Source organism: Pinus tabuliformis, chromosome 3_2, assembly GCF_031772625.1.
Source record: "Pinus tabuliformis cultivar Carrire ecotype Pingquan chromosome 3_2, CPIR1, whole genome shotgun sequence".
NCBI lineage: Eukaryota > Viridiplantae > Streptophyta > Pinopsida > Pinales > Pinaceae > Pinus > Pinus tabuliformis.
In genome coordinates, this window is record NC_142302.1 from 1,174,151,316 (window position 1) to 1,174,173,494 (window position 22,179).

At 34.8% G+C, this 22,179-nt stretch overlaps 2 pseudogenes; both read left to right on the forward strand.

Moving 5' to 3' along the window:
- Positions 1 to 8,075: 8,075 nt before the first annotated feature.
- On the forward strand, positions 8,076 to 9,640 carry LOC149184906 (uncharacterized; annotated as a pseudogene).
- Positions 9,641 to 12,850: 3,210 nt separating this feature from the next.
- On the forward strand, positions 12,851 to 14,533 carry LOC149184907 (uncharacterized; annotated as a pseudogene).
- The last annotated feature ends 7,646 nt before the right edge of the window (positions 14,534 to 22,179 follow it).

Here is a 22,179-nt window from a genome sequence, read left to right on the forward strand (position 1 = left end):
ATGCAGGGTGTGAATCCCACGCGTCTAGTTTCTTTCTTTGGGGAGGGGGGTGAAGCTAAGTGACAATGCTCATTCTGGAAGTGAGGGCCTAGTTAACTAGAGGTCATGTGTTGAATCCTAGTGAGCTCTAAGTGATGCTAACACTTCTCAGTTGTAGTGCTTTTGGAAGCTCGGCTCAAGGGTTCCTCAAATTTCACAACAGTGGTTCGTTCCCCCAAATAAGTTGTTGGTGGCATTCTCCTATATAATTTATTGCTAACAGAGTTTGATCACAGGTTCACAGGCCGAGAATAATGTATGGTTAATGTTTCACCCATGTTGATTTTACCTCTCAGATGTTATTAGTCTCAATTCTAGTAATTCATTTTTCTAGGACCTTGCTGGAAAATTTGGGAGTTCTATAACATTGTCCCTTGTTTTGGAAGTTACGATTTCATTGCTTTGTGTGAGTTATTGGGGGTGTACCTAGTGAGGGAGGTGTCATCCCACTAACTCTCTAGGTGACCATCACTACTTTTGTTGTTGTCTAGTACATTGTCAACTTAATTTATAATTTTGTCATTCTCTTGGATTTTTTGGTGGATGTTTTAGTTATTTCCTAGTTTTAGTTTCAACGTTGGCTCTTAGAGTTTGTTAATTCTAGTTGAATTCATGGGTGCCCAGTTTGTGTGAAATTCTATCAGTCACCTTCTTTTTGAGTCAACCTCCTCATTCAGCTCATTTTAAGGAGGTCTCTATGTCTTTCCACTAGAGGGATGTGATCTACAAGCCAACCAAATCTTTACATTCGTTCCTAGGTATTGTCTATATCTGTTCAAGTGGAGGGTTATTCAAGAGTGACTTGGGGGTATGGACATCTCGGTGATTTTGGCTCCTTTGTTGGCTTTGTATCCTTTTGTCTCTAGTTCTTGTTGGTTTTCAATCTAGATCACAATGCCTCATTGACGTGGAAGAGTTAGAACGGGTATGGTTGATATAGTGAAACATGGAAGACTTTGATTGGAGGATTCAAGATAAGGCAAAGTCATTGAACCTATCCCATCCCATGCTCCTAATAATGAAGAGACTGTCCATACTTAGGATTTCTTTGGCAGTCAACTTAGAAACATCATTCTGTTTTTGGATTAAATTAGTAGAGATCAACACAATGAAAGGAGAAAGAGTATCACCTACATGAACGATCTATAGATAAAACAATTGCATATGAATATAGACTGGCTAACCTATAAAGGTTGTGGTGGCGCCTATTGTAGAAAGTGGGAAGATTTGAAGGAATATTAACCCACATGGAGAAACATGTGCATTGTTACTTCAAGCCTTTGTTATTATTAGGCTCTAAACTAAAGCATCCTACTCCAGTAATTTTATCACACTCATAATTGTTTCTATTTGTATATCGATCTTGAATATTTTCTAGTTTTATGTTCCCTTTTGTTTCTAGTTAACCATGTTTTTCTAGTAATTTGTAATCTATTTTGGTAACTACCTATTGGGCAATAAATCTGGTAAGAATGAGGTTGTAGGATTTTGAAAAATTGGAAGCATCGATGAAATCATTTGGCATAAATGAAACTATTAGATTAAAAAAAAAAAGAATTAATTTATCTTTTCTTAAATTTTTGAATAAAATTTTGTTTGCAAAAAGTAAACTATGCTAATATAAAATTTTAAAATAAAATTAATTAACATAAAATATTGTTAATATTTTCTAACTATTAAACTAACATGGCCATATAAATTAAATGGTTTGCTCCTTGGAACGCTAAGTTGCTTATGTAGTCCATTATGAATGGGAAGGTTTCTACTTGGGAGTTGTCATAAAGACATTTTTCCATTGGCCCAAGTTGCTACGTTTTAGTCCAAAAAGAGGATGAAACTATTGAACATCTCTTTTCAAATTACTCCTTTGGTCGATGTATATGGGAACAATGTAGATCTACTAAACCACAAATTGGGGAATGGTTGGTCACTCTATAGAATTTTCATGGCAACAATGGCATTCACTCTCATCCTCTTACACATTCAAGGACCTTACATTAATTATTTGTTGGGGCATATGGATTGCTCACAATAGATCTATTTCCTTGGATCTCTCCTCTTCCCCCAAGATGACTGATGTAGAGGTTATGCCTATTTTTAGTCATTACCCTCAAGAGAAGGAACCTCGCAGGGCTCATCAACTTATGGATGAACAACCAAATCGATCTTGACTATGGGCTTACTTTGATGAGGCATCAGTTGACTTGGGTGGGACCTATGAGGGTGGCTTTGTGTTACATCTTTTAACTGATATATTCTTTTAGGTATCTATTTGATTGGGTGCTCGTTCAAATAACTTTGTTGATCTTCTTGCATGTTGTTTCTTCTTAGCATTTAACATTGAACAAGGTGTCTCTCTATTACAATCTTTGGGGATTGAAAGTTAGTGATCAATTTGTTAAATGACATACAATCATGCAAGAATTATCTTTATATTCCATCCAAATATGCTCACTCAACTCTCATGTCAACATATTTTTCAAGGAATTAAACCAAATATTTTATGGTCTTTACAAAGCAACTTTGTCTCTCGAAAAGGATTTTTGGCGAATAACATAAATTCGTAGCGGCCTTCCTACTAATTTCATGATCTGTCAGGCTAGTGCATAGGCAGTCTGAAATCCTCTCTACAACCTCTATGATTTCCATGCAAGAACAATATGTTTTTTCATAGTTTTTAAGTTTATCTTATGTTCTACAAGACCGAACTCTATTTTGATATGTATATTGTAATAATCTAGACTCTATTGCTCTCCCGTTTGAGCTATTTTTTATTTTTTGTTATTTCGGGAAGCAGTGGTTATGAGCCCAAATAGATTAGTTTAATGATATTTATACATGATGATGAAGATACATTATGCATACATACTGATGTATATTTACCTAATGTAATTTTTATTAATTTATTTAATAAAAACAAAGGTTATTTTTCTGTGGGGAAAAACGTTTAAATGGTTTGTAAATATCTACCAACATGAATCCATAATAAACAACAAATCACTTATTTTATCATATATTTTAAATTATTTAAAAAAACATTAAAAAAAATTAATATATAAATTAAACATATATACATTTCAAAATGAAATATATAACATAATGCTTAGCTATAGAAATTCATCTCACTCTTTGTTATAATATTATATACCATTATCAAGATTTATCAATACAATATATATATATATATATATATATATCATTTTAAATAACACTTATTCTTATAATATTTTTTTTAATTAAAAATATATATAATTACCTTACAAATAAATCAAAATCTTTAATTTATATATTTAATAAAAATAATCTACCTAAATTACTATTCACAAAATAATCATTCATAACTAAATTAAAATTTCCAAAATAAAAATGCATCTCAACATAATTATAAAATTCTTCTCAAGTTAAATATGTTGTAAAGTCATCTAAAAAGTCTATCATATCATCTAAAGATGCAATGAGTCTGTGCCAAATCTATTTTGCGAGTACGATCTCTCTGTTTACAGTCTGTACAAGAAGATTCGAGGTAGGAAACCAACAAACAAAAGAACATGATAACATAAATGAACATCATGACATGACATGACATGAAGGATCTTATTTGGATGGTTAATTCTCTGAATATTTGGTAATTAGACTCACATGAACACGGTTAAATAATTAAGAGTCGTTTACAGAGGCAGAGCAAGTTTCAAAAAATCTTGTAAATACACTGTTTATTCAAAAAAATTTGTAAATGCAGTGTGAATGATGTTTTTGATGATGGAGTGATGCCAGTCTAAGCCGTGAATACCCAAAATATGCATATAAAATGCATAATCTCGTTTATTCCAAGGAACTTCATTTATCTTGCCTATTCAAACCTTCATTACTTAAGGTTTAAGACCCCTTAAAAAATTCTCATGCGGAAATGTTTCAAAAACTAATGAATGTTATAAACCTTAATTAATCACTCCAGTGTAAACTTGAATCAATCTTCATAAAATCTTGTTAATTCTTAAACCCGCGCATATTAACCATACCCTCTTACTCTGGTCTCAACACTAATCATACGATGGTTAATTTCCCTTAATCTGCTTTATTATAGAAATATACATAAATCACTTTTAACTTTACCTTTCCACTTTTTCCATGGCTTTGGCACATTTCCTGAGGCTCAGCTAAAAATGACACAAGATGACACAGGATTGAACAGCAATTGAACAACACCGATTGAACAGTAATTGAACACACCGATTGAACAACAATTGAACAACACTTGCAATTGAATAGCAATTGAACAGTGCCCAATTGAACAACAATTAAACAGCTTGCTCCCACGTTGACTTTCCACACAAATCTTATCAGATTAATTATCCACCATTTGATCAAGACACACTTGATCCGACACCTAGTAGTGATATCACATGGACTACTTGCACGAAAGTTAGTTACCTGATCATCTTCCAATGCATGTTGCAATTTCTTCCGCCCAAGGTTCATTCACTCATGAATGATGCAATGTTATATTAATACAATGGTCAGCATAGCAATGATCCAACAGTTTGCAACCCTTCAACTAACACACTGGTTAAAAAATGGTTAACCCCGGCAGTTGATTGTGACATTAGCAGTTGAAACCATGATCGACAACCAGGGTTTAATACGGTGCTTTAACCATGATCAAAACATTCGTCTTCTCTTATCCCCACACTTACTGATAACTCGATTTCATCACCAACTCACCATTCTATAACATCTTGTTATCAAGTTCAATTCTGCCAACTCATTTCTCTGCTTACAAACAACGCATCGAGACTTCTTTGATTACTCTACCTGCAACTTATACCTATGTTTCTTTAGCACCACTTTGAATTGGAATACATAATACACTCTGTATTATTTCCCTTCCTTCAGATTTCATAGTTACTTGACCTGTACATACATCTATTAAATCCGACTGGAATCACACGGAGTCTACCCAGATGATAGGTATTTTGTAACTCATAAAGACTTTCAGAAATTCAACTTGAATTCATTCATCATGGTATATCACACAAAACCATAAATTCCCAATTACGAATCACTCAGTACATAAAAGGAATGACACACATAGTCACAATGAATTCAATTTCCTCATTCATTAACAAATGTACAGATACAAATAAAACTCTATTTTTACAATCTAGCTTTGGCCTGATCTACCTTTACATGATCTGTATCAGAGGCCCTTTTTCGTTTGAATACCTGTAGCTCACAATCCAACCTTCCTATATTCTAACTCTCTCTCTAACTCTACTTGACTAACTAACTTGACTAACTCAACTAACTCTCCAACTCCCTCTTTTAAGCCTTCGAGGTTTACATTTATACAAAAGGATTATGTTTACCAATTTTGGTTCAGATCCTCAATCTTCCCAAGTAAACCCTAAGAATCCTCTAAGTCCTCAATTAGTTCCTAAAATATCTTCTTTATCCCTTAAGGATCTCAACTTTCAACTTGTCTTAAAGATCCTCCATAAATCATGAACTACTTTCTAAGATTAAAATATCTCAATCCATACTAATTCATCATCATCACTCATGTTCTCCTACATTCGGGAACATTTAAAAATATCCTCACAATACTTAATTAATTCATATTTTCATTAAAATCACTCAAAACCTAAGTAATTACATTAATTCAACACTTAGTAAACCAACTTCCTTAAAACACAAGACCCCCCTATGTCTACTAAAATAAAATGATTCTTCTGAACCAAATGCTCGTGCATCAGACTCCCAAAGTAGAAAATAATCATGATCTCCAGATCATGTGCTTCTAATATTTGTCCTCCTAGATCCCATACTTTGTTCTGTAATTTATCTTTGCCTATTTCTTTTCCTTTCAGCTGCTCTATTATCACGATTGTCTGCTACTGTTTTCCAGGTCTCCATATCTTATGCTGCAATGCTCCACTTGTTATGCTCTCACATTCTTCTGTTGTCTTCCTCTTGTTGTTGCTTCTTTCCTTTCTTGTGGTTGTCTTCCTTTGAGACAATTTCGTCACTATCCTTCTTATCAACTCAATCACTTTGTCCAATATATCCTCTATCTGTTGATTTCCTTCAACTCTTAATTGTTGAATTCTCATGTTTACTACTTTTATTGCCACCCTTGCATCCTTACCCTCTTGTTCATTATTCTATTTTATAGAATTTCACACCTTTTCAGTTTCTACCACATTGTCTTCCAAGACCATTTTATGCTTCCGTTTACTGTACCTGTCTACTTCTTCTTGATTGTCACTTATGACAATTTCTTTGTCATCATTCATCAACAATTTATCCTGAACGTTTATCCTCCGCTTTTCCAACTTTCTTGTTTGAAGATCTAATTTTCTATATGGTTCAATAACTTTAATTGGAGTAGAATTTGAAAACTTTACATGATTTTCAATACCTTCACTTGTTGTCGCCCATCATCAAATGATATTTCTTCTATTAAATCTAAATCATCATGCTTAAGTATTCCAAACTCATTAGGCACAGTAAATAACTTTTCTTTATCTTCATGTCTTAACTCATATATGTTATTCCAATCTTCACTATTACCGGCTCCAATATTCTGCTGCATGTTTCCATGAGAACTTCCTATCTCCTTTCGTCTCAAAGATCTTGCTATCTCAGTGTTAATCAGAACAGATTTTAGATTCTGCTCCTCCTTAACAAACTTTGAAGTTTTCTCATCACCCTGTGTTGTACCTGCAACCATACACAAATCATTAGTTTTAAAAATACAAGAGCTTTTGGTCTCAGTTAATGCTTCAAACATCAAGTCTTCTGTCTTCTCTGAATCATTCATATGATTCAACTCCTCTCCCTCTTCATCACTTTCAAAAAGTAATGGTCCCTGTTCTAGTTCGCATACCAAAACTTCAACACCTTCTCCAACATTTTCCTTTTTCTGTAGCTCAACTCTTTCGAGCTCCTCTGTCTCCAATATTTCACAATGGACTTTCTGGGTATCAGCAAATCCTTTTTTCTGTGACTCAACTCCTTTGAGTCTCTCCTTTTCCAACAAAGCAATATGTATTTGTTCAATTTTTCAAAACTCGTTTATCAGCTTGGAATTCCATTTCTTTTGCAATGGGTTCCATTTGACATGTTTCCTCATTCTCCATCCATGTCTTCGGTCTTCGTTCTCTTTCTCTTGTAGCCATCCCTATAGTATCTCCAACCGTACTCTCATCACTGCAAGATTTCTCTCTCACTCCTCATTACTCATCTTACCTATATTGCATTCTCTAGAACCTCTTCTATGACCTTCCATGGCCATCTTCCTTCATGAGCTCATCCATGTCTCATTGGTGATCTGCAACATAGCCTTTTTCTATAACATTATTCTCTTACTACTCAATACCCTATCAAGCTTCCTCTTTGAGCTTGATCTCTTCCTAGGTATTCTCTCTCTTGGACCACTCTCTCGAACATTTTAGAGTCTCACTGCTCCTTTGGTTGTTGCACTCAGTCACCTTTATCCTTTCTTCCAACCTATAGTTGGATAGGTTCGTTGCCATCATCATCAAAAACTGCTTATTCTTTGCTACAAGTATCAAACATCTTCATAGCATTTTTCAATCTGTTATCACTCGAGAAAAATTATTTTAAATTTTGAACATCAATTTTTTTTGTAAAGGTTTAATGTTAGTTCGAGTTTAGTTTTCTTTCAAGATTGGGATTTTGGGCTTATATTTCTCAAGATATGGACAAAATTAGTATGTGCTGGGACAAATGGCACCCCTTACAGATGACAGCTGGCAAATAAAATTGATCACCACCAAGCAGAGAGTGCAATAGATCGTATGGATTGGATTGAGAAAATAACAGGAGTAATGGCTTCACTTCTGTGTTCTCAAATGCTAGAGTAGAAGCTTCCTTGTAGTCAAATGAGTAGTGGACATCAACGCATAGCCAGTGAGAGCAGCTCATTGAGGGCAACTAATGATATAGAGTCCAAAACCAAAGACAATTCTTGGACAATAAGGGATGTACTGGAGAATGTGCAATTTACCTTAATTGTGGTGGCTGCAGCAATGCTGGTTCTTGCATTTCTTGGACTTTTATTTTCTATTCTTGGACTCAAGACTTTGGTTTACATTTTGGTACTTGGCGCATAGTTTCTTGTGGCAGGAACATTTATTCTTTGTGGAGTGGTGGATGCAATTCTATAACAGCGGCAAACCAATGCGGAAATAGAGGCAGACCTTTCTTCTAAACTTGCAGATGCTGAAAGTAAAGGAACTGAATCTCTGGTAGCACTATAGAGGAGTAAGGAGAAAGTGAAGGATCTGGAAGAAAAGCTAGCATCCACAAGAGAGGAGCTACAATTGACTAAAGAAGATGCTACTATCAAGGAGAACCATCTTTCAGCTGAAGTTGCAACAACTTCCAAACTTGCAGATTTATACATGCAGAGCTCTGAGGAGTGGTGTCAGAAGGCAAATGAGCTTGACGGTGTCATCAAAGCTTTAGAAACTCATTTAAATCAGGTTGAAGCTGATTATAAAGATAAGCTTCAGAAAGAATACTCAACACGAAAGGAGTCTGGCAAAGATTTATACCAAGTATCAAGAAGTTGTTGATGCATGGTGGCATGAGAGGCAAGCGTGAAAACATCCATGAGCTATTTTGGAATGGGTTTTTGTAATGGAACAGAAGCTGCACCAATCTATGACTAATCAAAGAAATCTAGAAAACTCTATAATGCATCTGAAGGCTGATTTCCGGAAGAGGGAGCGGGAATACAGTATCGCCCTAAAAGAAATCCAAGACCTTCAACCCCAGGTTGCAGTGCTTTTAAAAGAATGCGGAGACATTCAACTTCGATTTGATATTAGTGAAGGCGTTTCTAAATATGATGCTATGATTAATGCTGTTCCTCAGGACCACAATGAAACTGCAGTTGACAAAGTGATTGCTGGTAGGCTTTTAACATTCAAGGATATTCATGTTCGTTTTATTAAACAGTGCGGTTGGAGATGCCTGCATCGCCATGAAAGAGTGGGTTACACATCCTTATGAAGATACCGCCCTTGACCACATTCTGACTTGTGTAGATGTGGTAACAACTGAACAATCTTTAAATCGGGGCAAAATAGTAACCAATAAAGTGGTAACAGTTGTGAACAAGGTGCTAGGTACTATTGCTAATAGTAATTTTTTGTCAAATGCTGGCCCTCTCTATTATAATCAATCTGGTCCTCTAGTGCCTACACTTTGCAATCCTTACACTGGTCGGTTGGATGATCGGCAATGCAATACTGGAGAAGTTAATCTCACAAATACATCATAGGTCTGGAAAAACTATACATGCATTGTTTCATCACTTGGAATATGTGCAACAACTGGTCGGATAACCCCGGATATTTACAAACAGTTAGTACTAGCAGTTAATATCAGCTATGGTTTGTATCACTACACTCCTTTCCTCGTGAATTTGCAGGAGTCTACGTTTATGAGGGAAACATTTGGTACCATAACTGAGGATTATTGCCCTGGCCTTCCACAACATCTTTGCTAGGCCTACATTGGCTTAGCACTCGTCTCAACTGGTCTTGCCATGAAGTCTGAAACATTATACTGAAAAGGGCCCTGATATATTTTTCCTTAATTCTTAAAATCTGATATACTGGGGTGGACTACCAAGACAATGAACTTCATTTTAGCCTCTTATATCAAGCAGCTATTGAAGCTCCAAGGATTCTTAATCTCTCAAGCAGTGAACATTTTAGTAGATCTTATGGGGAGGATGTTGTCTTCATTGCCAATGATTGGCATACATCTCTTCTTCCTTGTTACTTGAAGATTCTTTCACAAATGTCAAGGTTGCATATTGCACACATACCTTGAAGAATAGGGTTCATATATATATTCAGTTTGAAAAGCTTCAGGGCACATGAAAAGAGACAACTCAAGAATAAAGACTCAAGTCAGTCGGATTTTGATGTTAAGCTGTGTTTTGTGATCACACAACAGTTTCGTAGCGCGCTACGAAACTGCTGGTAAATACACATAATACACAGCAGTTTCATAGCGCGCTACGAAACTACTGAAGCGGCATAAGTAACATTCAGTCAACCAAATTTTGAAGGACTTTCCAATGAGCATTAAAAAGTTTTTGTCAACACACATGTACATGGGAAAGGCTTACAACACATGAAGGACGTGGCACTCTGATGGATTGATTGACTAATTCAAGAAGATCAACATGGTTAATTACTTCCAAATATCTTTGAGGAAACCAAAAGCATAAAAACAGGGGTAGTTTCCTGTTTCTCAGCAGAGGTAAAGGGATACGACATTAAGGACCAACAAAGAGCTTTAAACATCCATCAAGGCTAAATCTGAAGGAAACCACTCATCAGAGAATGAATCTTGATTATAATAAATGCTATGTTCAGCATGATGTAGAATTAGAATCCTAATTGTTTTAGGTTTCTGGAGCTGTCAATTAGTAGTAAGTTGCTTTTAATAGTTAGTTGAAGATATCAATAGGTGTCATGATAAGAAGAATTCGAGCTCCCCTTAGGTTTGAGGAGGAATCTCAGTCAGGTAGAAGAACTCTATAAATAGGAGAAAGGGAAATGTAATAAAGGGGGAAGTTTATGTAAAAAAGCTTTGTTGTCAAGCTTATGTAAAGACTCTCTTTCTTTTGGTAATACAGAAAAAATGGCTTCTGCTGCTCAAGACTCATAGTGACTTCAATGTATGAATTCCTCTTGTTGTCTATCATGTTGTATACAGTATTATGAGTACTTGATTACTTAGAAATCACTTGCAGTGTTCTAATTTCCTTCATATGCTCAAATATTGTCCCTTTTGTGTCTTCTGTACTTTATCTATATTGAAGCCTGAATGCCTTGATTTTATTGCAAAGCCAATTCAATGTTGATTCTAAATCACATATGACTCCATGAGCCCAATGGATGCTTGTTAATTTAGATTTTACTAGCCTCATTCCTATTTGTTTTATAAAGAGTTAGCCATCTCAATTATAATCATAAACCTTAAATCCTTTGAGAGAGCCTTCTCAGGCTAAGGAGGCTAAGCCTTAGCTAAAAGATTGGTCTGAAACAGTTACTTGAAGTCTTCCTGGTTTGCAGCCTTCCAGGGCCTGATTTTGAGATAACATTTTAGTGCGTCTGCCAGGAGTGTGAAGATTATTCATTCCCAAAATCAAGAGACTGAACTTCTGAAGGTAGCAGGAGCTCAGAAGAATTTTCGAGGCTGCAAATCTACCTTGGTGACTCCATTGTTGGAGAATTCGAAATTCATAGATTCATGGTGATTCCACTGGAGTTATGAAGGACCCAGATGCTACCCTTCTTATTTCAAGGTATGCATGCATAAAGTTTTCAGGAATTCACGGTTTCCCAAATTATTTTCCCAAAGATGCATATTTTCTAAGGAATGGTCCAAAATTCAATGGAGAAGATTTGAGTTTAACTTTGAAGCATATATCAGATTTCTATGATTTTATAGAGCTTCTTAGAGTTAAACATGAGGATGTTTGCATTATGTTCTATGATTCATTTCAAGGGAAATGTAAACGGTGGATTGAAAGCTTTCCTGCCAAATACTTTTGGTTTATGTTTTTGGAGGAATGGATATATAGATCAGAGGTGGTGGCAAACTCTCCTTCAATTCAAGGTTTCAAAAAATGGAATGATGATCATATTAATGAAGAAATAGATGAAAATTTTTCTTTGTCCTTGTCTTCGTATCTAAAATCATTTGAGTGCAAGGTAGAGGATAAGATGAAATTTTTGGATGAAGTTGCTAAGGACATTGAAGGTCTACAAGGTCAAATTCAATCATATAGTCTTCATGGTTATGATCATTCTTTTCAGAAGGTTTCTATGTCAGAACACAAGGAGAGGGTGTTGCTTCCTATCTCTTTTGTGATTGAGGAAGAATACACTGTTATTGAAGATCAGTTTGCACAACTAGAAAGTTTCGAGAATCATCAAGCTGAACATGTATTCTAGGATCCTATAGCTAAATACATGGAAGAGTTTTACTCTCCAGTGTTTCAGTTCTTCTATGAAGATCAAAGGCAATTTCAGTGGCAGTGGTTATCACAATATCATAGTGGCTCTGAACTCCAATGCAGTCAAAGAAATCAAATATCAGATAAGACAAATGATTGGCTACATTGGAAATTTCACATTGATTGAGTTGAGAGAAGTTTGAAATTGATAGGGTAGGTAGGTAGGAAAATGTAAATAAGCTCATGGTTGACTGAGCATTTTTAAGTAGATGTAAATTTCTTTCTCCTACAGTGATCATCAAGCTTAAGCTAGAGGTGAAGGCTCAAGAAGCTGGAAAGGGATGTTTGTCAAGCAAATCTATGTTTGTCATAAAGCGGACAAAGCACTGGACCTGCATGTTCTTAGTGTACCACAGGGGCACACTATCCCAAGTGGAGCCACCTGTTATCACTCAAGAAAAAATATTTTAAATTCAGAACATCAATTGTTTTTGTAAAGGTTTAATGTTAGTCCGAGTTTAGTTTTCTTTCAAGATTGGGCTTTTGGGCTTATATTTCTCAAGATATGGACAAAATTAGTATGTGCTGGGACAAATGGAACCCCTTACAGATGATAGCTGGCAAATAAAATTGATCAGCGCCAAGCAGAGAGTGCAATAGATTGTATGGATTGGATTGAGAAAATAACAGGAGTAATGGCTTCACTTCTGTGTTCTCAAATGCCAGAGCAGAAGCTGCCTTGTAGTCCAATGAGCAGTGGACATCAACGCACAGCCAGTGAGAGCAGCTCATTGAGGGCAGCAAATGATCTGGAGTCCAAAACCAAAGACAATTCTCGGACAATAAGGGATGTACTGGAGAATGTGCGATTTACCTTAATTGTGGTGGCTGCAGCAATGCTGGTTCTAGCATTTCTTGGACTTTTATTTTCTATTCTTGGACTCAAGACTTTGGTTTACTTTTTGGTACTTGGCGCATAGTTTCTTGTGGCAGGAACATTTATTCTTTGTGGAGTGGTGGATGCAATTCTACAACAACGCCAAACTAGTGCGGAAATAGAGGCAGATCTTTCTGCTAAACTTGCAGATGCTGAAAGTAAAGGAACTGAATCTCTGGCAGCACTACAGAGGAGTAAAGAGAAAGTGAAGGATCTGGAAGAAAAGCTGGCATCCACAAGAGAGAAGCTGCAATTCACTAAAGAAGATGCTGCTATCAAGGAGAACCATCTTTCAGCGGAAGTTGCAACAGCTTCCAAACTTGCAGATTTATACAAGCAGAGCTCTAAGGAGTGGCGTCAGAAGGCAAATGAGCTCGACAGTGTCATCAAAGCTTTAGAAACTCATTTAAATCAGATTGAAGCTAATTATAAAGATAAGCTTCAAAAAGAATACTCAACACGAAAGGAGTCTGGCAAAGATTTATACCAAGTATCAAGAAGTTGTTGATGCATGGTGGCATGAGAGGCAAGCGTGCAAACATTCACGAGCTATTTTGGAACGGGTTTTTGTAATGGAACAGAAGCTACACCAATCTATGACAAATCAAAGAAATCTAGAAAACTCTATAATGCATCTGAAGGCTGATTTGTGGAAGAGGGAGCGGAAATACAGTATCGCCCTAAAAGAAATCCAGTACCTTCAACCCCAAGTTGCAATGCTTTTAAAATAATGCAGAGACATTCAACTTCGATTTGATATTTGTGAAAGCATTTCTAAAGATGATGCTATGATTAATGTTGTTCCTCAGGACCATAATGAAACTGCAGTTGACAAAGTGATTACTGGCAGGCTTTTAACATTCAAGGATATTCATGTTCGTTTTATTAAACAGTGCCGTTGGAGATGCCTGCATCGCCATGAAAGAGTGGGTTACACATCCTTATGAAGATACCGCCCTTGATTGCATTTTGACTTGTGTAGATGTGGTAACAGCTGAACAATCTTTAAATCAGGGAAAAACAGTAACCAGTAAAGTGGTAATAGTTGTGAACAAGGTGCTAGGTACTATTGCTAATAGTAATTTTCCGTCAATTGCTGGCCCTCTTTGTTATAATCAATCTGGTCCTCTAGTGCCTAGACTTTGCAATGCTTACACTGGTCGGCTGGATGGTCGGCAATGCAATACTGGAGAAGTTAATCTCACAAATATGATTGGAAATGCAATACTGGAGAAGTTAATCTCACAAATACATCACAGGTCTGGAAAAAATATACATGCACTGTTTCATCATCTGGAATATGTGCAACAACTGGTTGGATAACCCTGGATATTTACAAACAGTTAGTACTAACAGTTAATATCAGCTATGGTTTGTATCACTACACTCCTTTCCTCGTGAATTTGCAGGACTCTACATTTATGAGGGAAACTTTTGGTACCATAACTGAGGATTATTTCCCTAGCCTTCGACAACATCTTTGCTGGGCCTACATTAGCTTAGCACTCGTCTCAACTGGTCTTGCCATGAAGTCTGAAACATTATATTGAAAAGGGCCCTGATATATTTTTCCTTAATGCTTAAAATCTGATATACTGGGGTGGACTACCAAGACAATGAACTTCATTTTAGCCTCTTATATCAGGCAGCTATTGAAGCTCCAAGGATTCTTAATCTCTTAAGCAGTGAACATTTTAGTAGATCTTATGGGGAGGATGTTGTCTTCATTTCCAATGATTGGCATACATCTCTTCTTCCTTGTTACTTGAAGATTCTTTCACAAATGTCAAGGTTGCATATTGTACACATACCTTGAAGAATGGGGTTCATATATATATTCAGTTTGAAAAGGTTCAGGGCACATGAAAAGAGACACCTCAAGAATAAAGACTCAAGTCAGTCAGATTTTGATGTTAAGCTGTGTTTTGTGATCACACAGCAGTTTCTTAGCGCGCTACGAAACTGCTGGTAAATACACATAATACACAGCAGTTTCGTAGCATGCTACGAAACTGCTGAAGCGACATAATTAACGTTCAGTCAACCAAATTTTGAAGGACTTTCCAATCAGCATTAAAAAGTTTTTGTCAGCATACATGTAAATGGGGAAGGCTTACAACACACGAAGGACGTGTCACTCCAATGGATTGATTGACTAATTCAAGAAGATCAACATGGTTAATTACTTCTGAATATCTTTGAGGAAACCAAAAGCATAAAAACAGGGGCATTTTCCTGTTTCTCAGCAGAGGTAAAGGGATACGACATTAAGGACCAACAAAGAGCTTTAACCATCCATCAAGGCTAAAGCTGAAGGAAACCACTCATCAGAGAATGAATCTTGATTATAATAAATGCTATGTTCAGCATGATGTAGAATTAGAATCCTAATTGTTTTAGGTTTCTGGAGCTGTCAATTAGTAGTAAGTTGCTTTTAATAGTTAGTTGAAGATGTCAATAGGTGTCATGATAAGAAGAATTCGAGCTCCCCTCAGGTTTGAGGAGGAATCTCAGTCACGTAGAAGAACTCTATAAATAGGAGAAAGGGAAATGTAATAATGGGGGGAAGTTTATGTAAAAAAGCTCTATTGTCAAGCTTATGTAAAGACTCTGTTTCTTTTGGTAATACAGAAAAAATGGCTTCTGCTGCTCAAGACTCATAGTGACTTCAATGTATGAATTCCTCTTGTTGTCTATCATGTTGTATACAGTATTATGAGTACTTGATTACTTAGAAATCACTTGCAGTGTTCTAATTTCCTTCATATGCTCAAATATTGTCCCTTTTGTGTGTGCTGTACTTTATCTATATTGAAGTCTGAATGCCTTGATTTTAATGCAAAGCCAATTCATTGTTGATGCTAAATCACATATGACTCCATGAGCCCAATGGATTCTCGTTAATTTAGATTTTACCAGCCTCATTCCTATTTGTTTTATAAAGAGTTAGCCATCTCAATTATAATCATAAACCTTAAATCCTTTGAGAGAGCCCTCTCAGGCTAAGGAGGCTAAGCCTTAGCTAAAAGATTGGTCTGAAACAGTTACTTGAAGTCTTCCTAGTTTGCAGCCTTCCAGGGCCTGATTTTGAGATAACACAATCAATAATTCATCATTAATTAACTGAAATCATAAAGACCATACCTCATTGTCCAAATTTTCTGAATACATGTTGTTGTTGCAGTTTTTCCACTATCCCTTCATAAACAATTTTTCAATCTGTCCTTCCAATAATCTGATCTACTTTCTCCCAGAGTAGATTTTCTTCTATCTCTTTCAAAAATCAATTTATCAATCACCAATTTCAAAATCAAATACAAAAATCAATTTCTTTTTACCTCAATCAGATTAAGATCTGATTCTTCTCTTCGCTTTTTCCGTGCCACTTTGGTTTCCTAAAAATTCTTCCATTCTATCCTTTTCAAAGAAAACTCTTCAAAATCTATTCTTTATCCACAAATTTAATTATGAAATAAAATAACTCCATAAGTTCTGAGTTATCTTCAAAAAACAAACCCACTTTGATTTTCTCCCAAAAAAGCTTTTTCCTACTCTGATACCAAAATGATGGCAGCCTAAGCCGACAATACCCACAGTATGCATATAAAATGCATAATCTTGTTTATTCCCAAGAATTTCATTTACCTTCCTAGTCAAACCCTCACTAGCTAAGGTTTAAGACCCCTTAATAAATTCTCATCTGTAAAAGTTTCAAAAACTAATCAATGGTCTAAACCTTAATTAATCACTCCAGTAGAAACTTTACTCCATCCTCATAAACTCTCATTAATTCTTAAACCCGCGATTATTAACCATACCCTCTTACTCTGGTCTTAACACTAATCATACCATAGTTAATTGCCCTTAATCCGCTTTATTATAGAAATATACATAAATCGCTTTTGACTTTACCTTTCCACTTTTTCCACAACTTTGGCACATTTCCCAAGGCTCACCTAAAAATGACGCAAGATGACGTAGGATTGAACAGCAATTGAACACCACCAATTGAACAATAATTAAACAACACCGATTGAACAACACCGATTTTACAACAATTGAAAAACAACGATTGAACAACACTTTCAATTGAACAGCACTCTATTGAACAACAATTGAATAGTGCCCGATTGAATAACAATTGCTACCATGTTTACTTCCCACGTTGAATTTCCACACAAATCTTGTCAGATTAATTCTCCACCATTTGATCAAGACACACTTGATCCGACACCCAACAGTGATATCACATGGACTACTTGCATGACATTTAATTGCCCGATCATCTTACATCGCATGTCGCAATTTCTTCCACCTAGGGTCCATTCACTCATGAATGATGCGATGCGATATTAATCCAACAGTTAGCACAACAATTATCCAATGGTCTACAACCCTTCAACTAACACACTGATTAAATAATGGTTAACTCCCGCAGTTGACTGTGACGTCAGCGGTTGAAAACACAATCGACGGCTAGGGTTTAATACAGCGCTTTAACCATGATCAAAATGTTCATCCGCTCCTATCCCCACACCTACTGATAACTCGATTTCATTGCTAGCTCACCATTCCAGAACGTCCTGTTATCAAGTTCAATTCTGCTAACTCATTGCTCCGCTTAAGAACAGTGCATTGAGACTCCTTTGATTACTCTGCCTGCAACTTGTTTCTTTAACACCATTTTGAACTGGAATACATAATACACTCTGTATTATTTCCCTTCCTTCACATTTCGTAATTACTTGACCTGTACATACATCTATTAATTCCGACTGGAATCACATGGATTCTACCCAGATGATAAGTATTTTGTCACTCAGAAAGACATTCAAAAATTCAACTTGAATTCATTTATCATGGTTTATCACACAGAACCATAAATTCCCAATTACGGATCACTAAATACATAAAAGGAATGACACGCACAGTCACAACGAATTCAATTTCCTCATTCATTAACAAATGTATAGATACAAATAAAACTTTGCTTTTACAATCTAGTTTTGGCTTGATCTACCTTTACATGATCTGTATCAGCAGCCCTTTTTCGTTTCAATGCCCGTAGGCTCACAATCCAACCTTCCTATCTTCTAACTCTCTCTCTAACTCTAATTGACTAACTAACTCGATTAACTCGACTAACTCTCCAACTCTCTCTTTTAAGCCTTCATGGTTTACATTTATACAAAAGGATTATGTTTACCAATTTTGGTTCATATCCTCAATCTTCTCAACTAAACCCTAAGAATCCTCTAAGTCCTCAATTAGTTCCTAAAATATTTTCTTTATCCCTTAAAGATCTCAGCTTTCAACTACTCCTAAGGATTCTCTATAAATCATGAACTACTTTCTAAGATTACAATATCTCAATCCATACTAATTACTCATCATCATTCATGTTCTCCTACATTCGGGAACATTTACAAATATCCTCACAATACTTAATTAATTCCTATTTTCATTAAAATCACGCAAAACCCAAGTAATGACATTAATTCAACACTTAGGAAACCAACTTACTTAAAACACAAAACCCCTTATCTCTACTAAAATGCAATGATTCCTCTGAGCCAAATGCTCGTGCATCATGGAGGGAAATAGATTTAGCACCATCAAACCTGAAATTATGAATTTCGACAGTTTTTATTTGGATTTTAAAAAATCTCTACCGGATTTTTTCAAAATATAGTTGAAATTTCTAAAATTTTCAGAGAAACAACCTAACTACCTAAGGAACCATATCTTTTTGATTGCCAAATAATTAACAGCAATTAGCGATCAAAATATTTCGGAAATATAAAAATGCCGACGCACGACTCAGTCATGGAGTTTGATTTAACGATCCACGGAACGTTTTTTTGTTAATTAAACGTATTTTACAGCCAAAAAAAAAAATTGAAACGTCAGCAGGGGCAGGTTAAAAAATTAAAACCGTAATTTTGAGTCGAAGATATTTACGTTAATCGTCATAAATTTTAATCGTTGTTTGTAAATACGTATGTTTATCAAGTTGATTCAATCCTCTCTTCGCCTGAGCAAAGATTTGTTTCTTATTATGATAAGAGATCCTCCTCTGATGATGGCTCGCTATACTTTATTTCATCATGATTTCTTACTTTTGCAGAGTTCGAACTCTGGAATTTTTTGAAGATCAAAGTTAAGGGGGAAAAACAATATGAACATCTTTCATTTAGTCATAGTCAAGTTATGTTAAGTACTTAATGCTGTTATGATTAACTTGCAATATAACAAAAAATTTGGTGATTACTGAATGCTGTTATGTTTAACTTGCGATATAACATAAGGAAAAAAGATTGACACTTGTAAAATAGGAAAAGAAAAAAAATTGATAATGTGTATTAAAATTTAAACGGATGGATATAAAAAGAGGAATAATTGTTATTAAAGATGAATCATATTAATTGGTTCAGTTTGAAATGTCGATAGAGGAATAATTGTTATTAAGAATGAATCACATTAATTGGTTCAGTTTCAAATGTTGATCCAAGAATAATTATTATTAAAGATGAATTACATTAATTGATTCAATTTAAAATATCTTAAATAATGTGATTAATCCAAAAAAATTTCTTTCTAAATTATCATCAAATTTTCACTAATTTGAAATTCTAAGACTCTGCAGAAATGAGCTAGCATACACCAGTGTTAGACCTGTATGGCATCGAGCAATCCGACGACAATGGCAGAGTCTTGTAATTTCGAGATCTCGAGATCAGAGAGGGAAGTATAGATGAAATCGTTAAGGTCGAAGAATTTCCCACCCATAAAAAAACAACGCCCAAATCAGTAAGTGAGGAGGAAGGATACCCTACTCACATGGAGTACGTAGTACCAGATCAGTCGAAGAACATTCGGGAACGCATTTACAGCGCGGGGGTAGAAAGGTATGCTGTACAATAATGTTTGAATTATCTTTGAGTACCTGCTTAATGAGTTCAGTACCTGCTTAATCAGTACCTGCTTTATCTAATTTAAGTAGCTTTCCTACAAGGAGTTCTTTGCAGAATTTATGCGGACGGTCATTTCAACTATTTTCAAGGGAGAGCCATTGGAAGACCAATGGTCAAATCGAGCGGAGTGGATGGAGTTGTGATATGACTGAGTTAGAAACATTATCGATGAGAAAAAGGCGCTTTTAAGATTCCTAGAAGAAGATTTATTGTCTTTGCATACTACGAAGGAAATAACAAAACACTAAAGAATTTGCATTTCAAAACGATATTTTTCAAATTAACTTGGGAGGGAATGATGACAATAATGAAGTTCAAATTCTACAAACTAATAAGCACACTATCATATATGGAACTGATGAATATACTATCATAATAATAATAACATGTCAATCTAGTTTAAAAACATCAATTAAAAAAAAAAATAGTCTTGGCATACTACGAAGGAAATAACAAAACACTATAGAAATTGCATTTCAAAATGATATTTTTCAAATTAACTTAGGAGGGAATGAGAGAATAATGAAGTTCAAATTCTATAAACTAATAATCATATGAGTTTATAATAAGCACACTATTATATATGAAACTCAGGAATATATTATTATTATAATAATAATAATAAAATGGTGAGAAATATATTATTATAATAATAATAATAATAATAATATTTCAATTTAGTTTAAAAACATCAATTAAAAAAAAAATTATTTGTATTTTGAAAAATATCAATTAATATTTGGGAGTAAAAGTATAAATGTGTCAATTTAGTAGTGGTTAGTACCCACTTTATATCTCTTAGTAGATAATTAATTTTCCTACTCCATATATCAATTTGCAATTTTTCTAAAAGCTTAACATCAACTTAAGTGGCAGGACTATGCTTCCTATAACACTTGTTCCAAAAAAAAATTCTATGAATTGATCTCATTTGAATTCCACTTAAGTGGCAGCTACTACACTGCCCTATAACACTTGTTCCAAAAAGAATGTCTATGAATTAATCTCATTTGAATTGATGTCATTTGAGTCTAGTTCTACATAGATATCAAATATTTTAAGTAAGAAATGAAGTATTTATATTCAAGGATATTTTGTAGGAAATTAATCAATATTTTTCATTATCTAACCTAGAGAAAGAGAGTTGGCCTTTTAACCTTTTATAAGCAATATACTTTAGTAATAGAAACTCACCCAATTGAAATAACCATCCATACTAGCTATATATATCATAAAATTTAATATAATAAAGTTATGTATATATAAATAAAATTAAAAAAATAAAATAATAATCCAACCTATAAATTCATTAAAAATCAATTTATCTAATATTTAATTGACATATATTTTAATATTTTATAAAATAAATAATATATATTCTATGTAATACATTGAAAATTACATAAATTTAAATATATATTATTAAATTTAAGTTACTTTTATTTTGTCAACATATATAATATTAAATTTTGATGGTTTTTACAATTCGAATGCCCATTTTAATCATTAAATCAAAAAAATATTGATAGACTATTAAAGAAAAAAATGGACTGTATTTGATGGGCATATCAGCCGGGCAATGCCCGTCAAACTCCATGCCTCGACACTGATCTAGAATTCAATTCACATTTAAAGCTTTTGCTGACAATGTACTGGCCAACGACCAATAACATAATCTGTGCAGTCGGTCAAAGGAACATTCATAACTTTCTGACTTTCAAACATCCGAAGGCAAACTTTTTATTACCATATTCAATCTCGCGACAGTCGACGCCGTTCAATGGGTAATATCCATGGAATCTTGGATCAAATGGACCACAAAAGGACACAAGCTGCCCCATTGATTTTGATATTGACAGCAATTAGCATCTACATTTTTTAACTTGCGCACAGACTTTAACTGTCGAAACAGGAGAGGAAACTCGGAAAGTTCTTAAATTTTTGTAAATAAGCTTCATATATCTACTTACAGAAGACATTGCCAGGTTTCCATAACGAGGATTGTGATTTTCACCAAAAGTCTAGAAAATAAACCTAGATATTTAGTAATATAGAGGGGATGCATAATGCCATTAGGATTTTATTTTCATTAAAGATTGAGAAAATAGAAAGATATATATTAACTTTAGTAATATAGAGGGATGCTATCTACAGCAATAAATCCAACTTAGACAAAGTAAAATTCATGTAGAGGAGCAGATAGGAGCTGAAGGTGGATAATT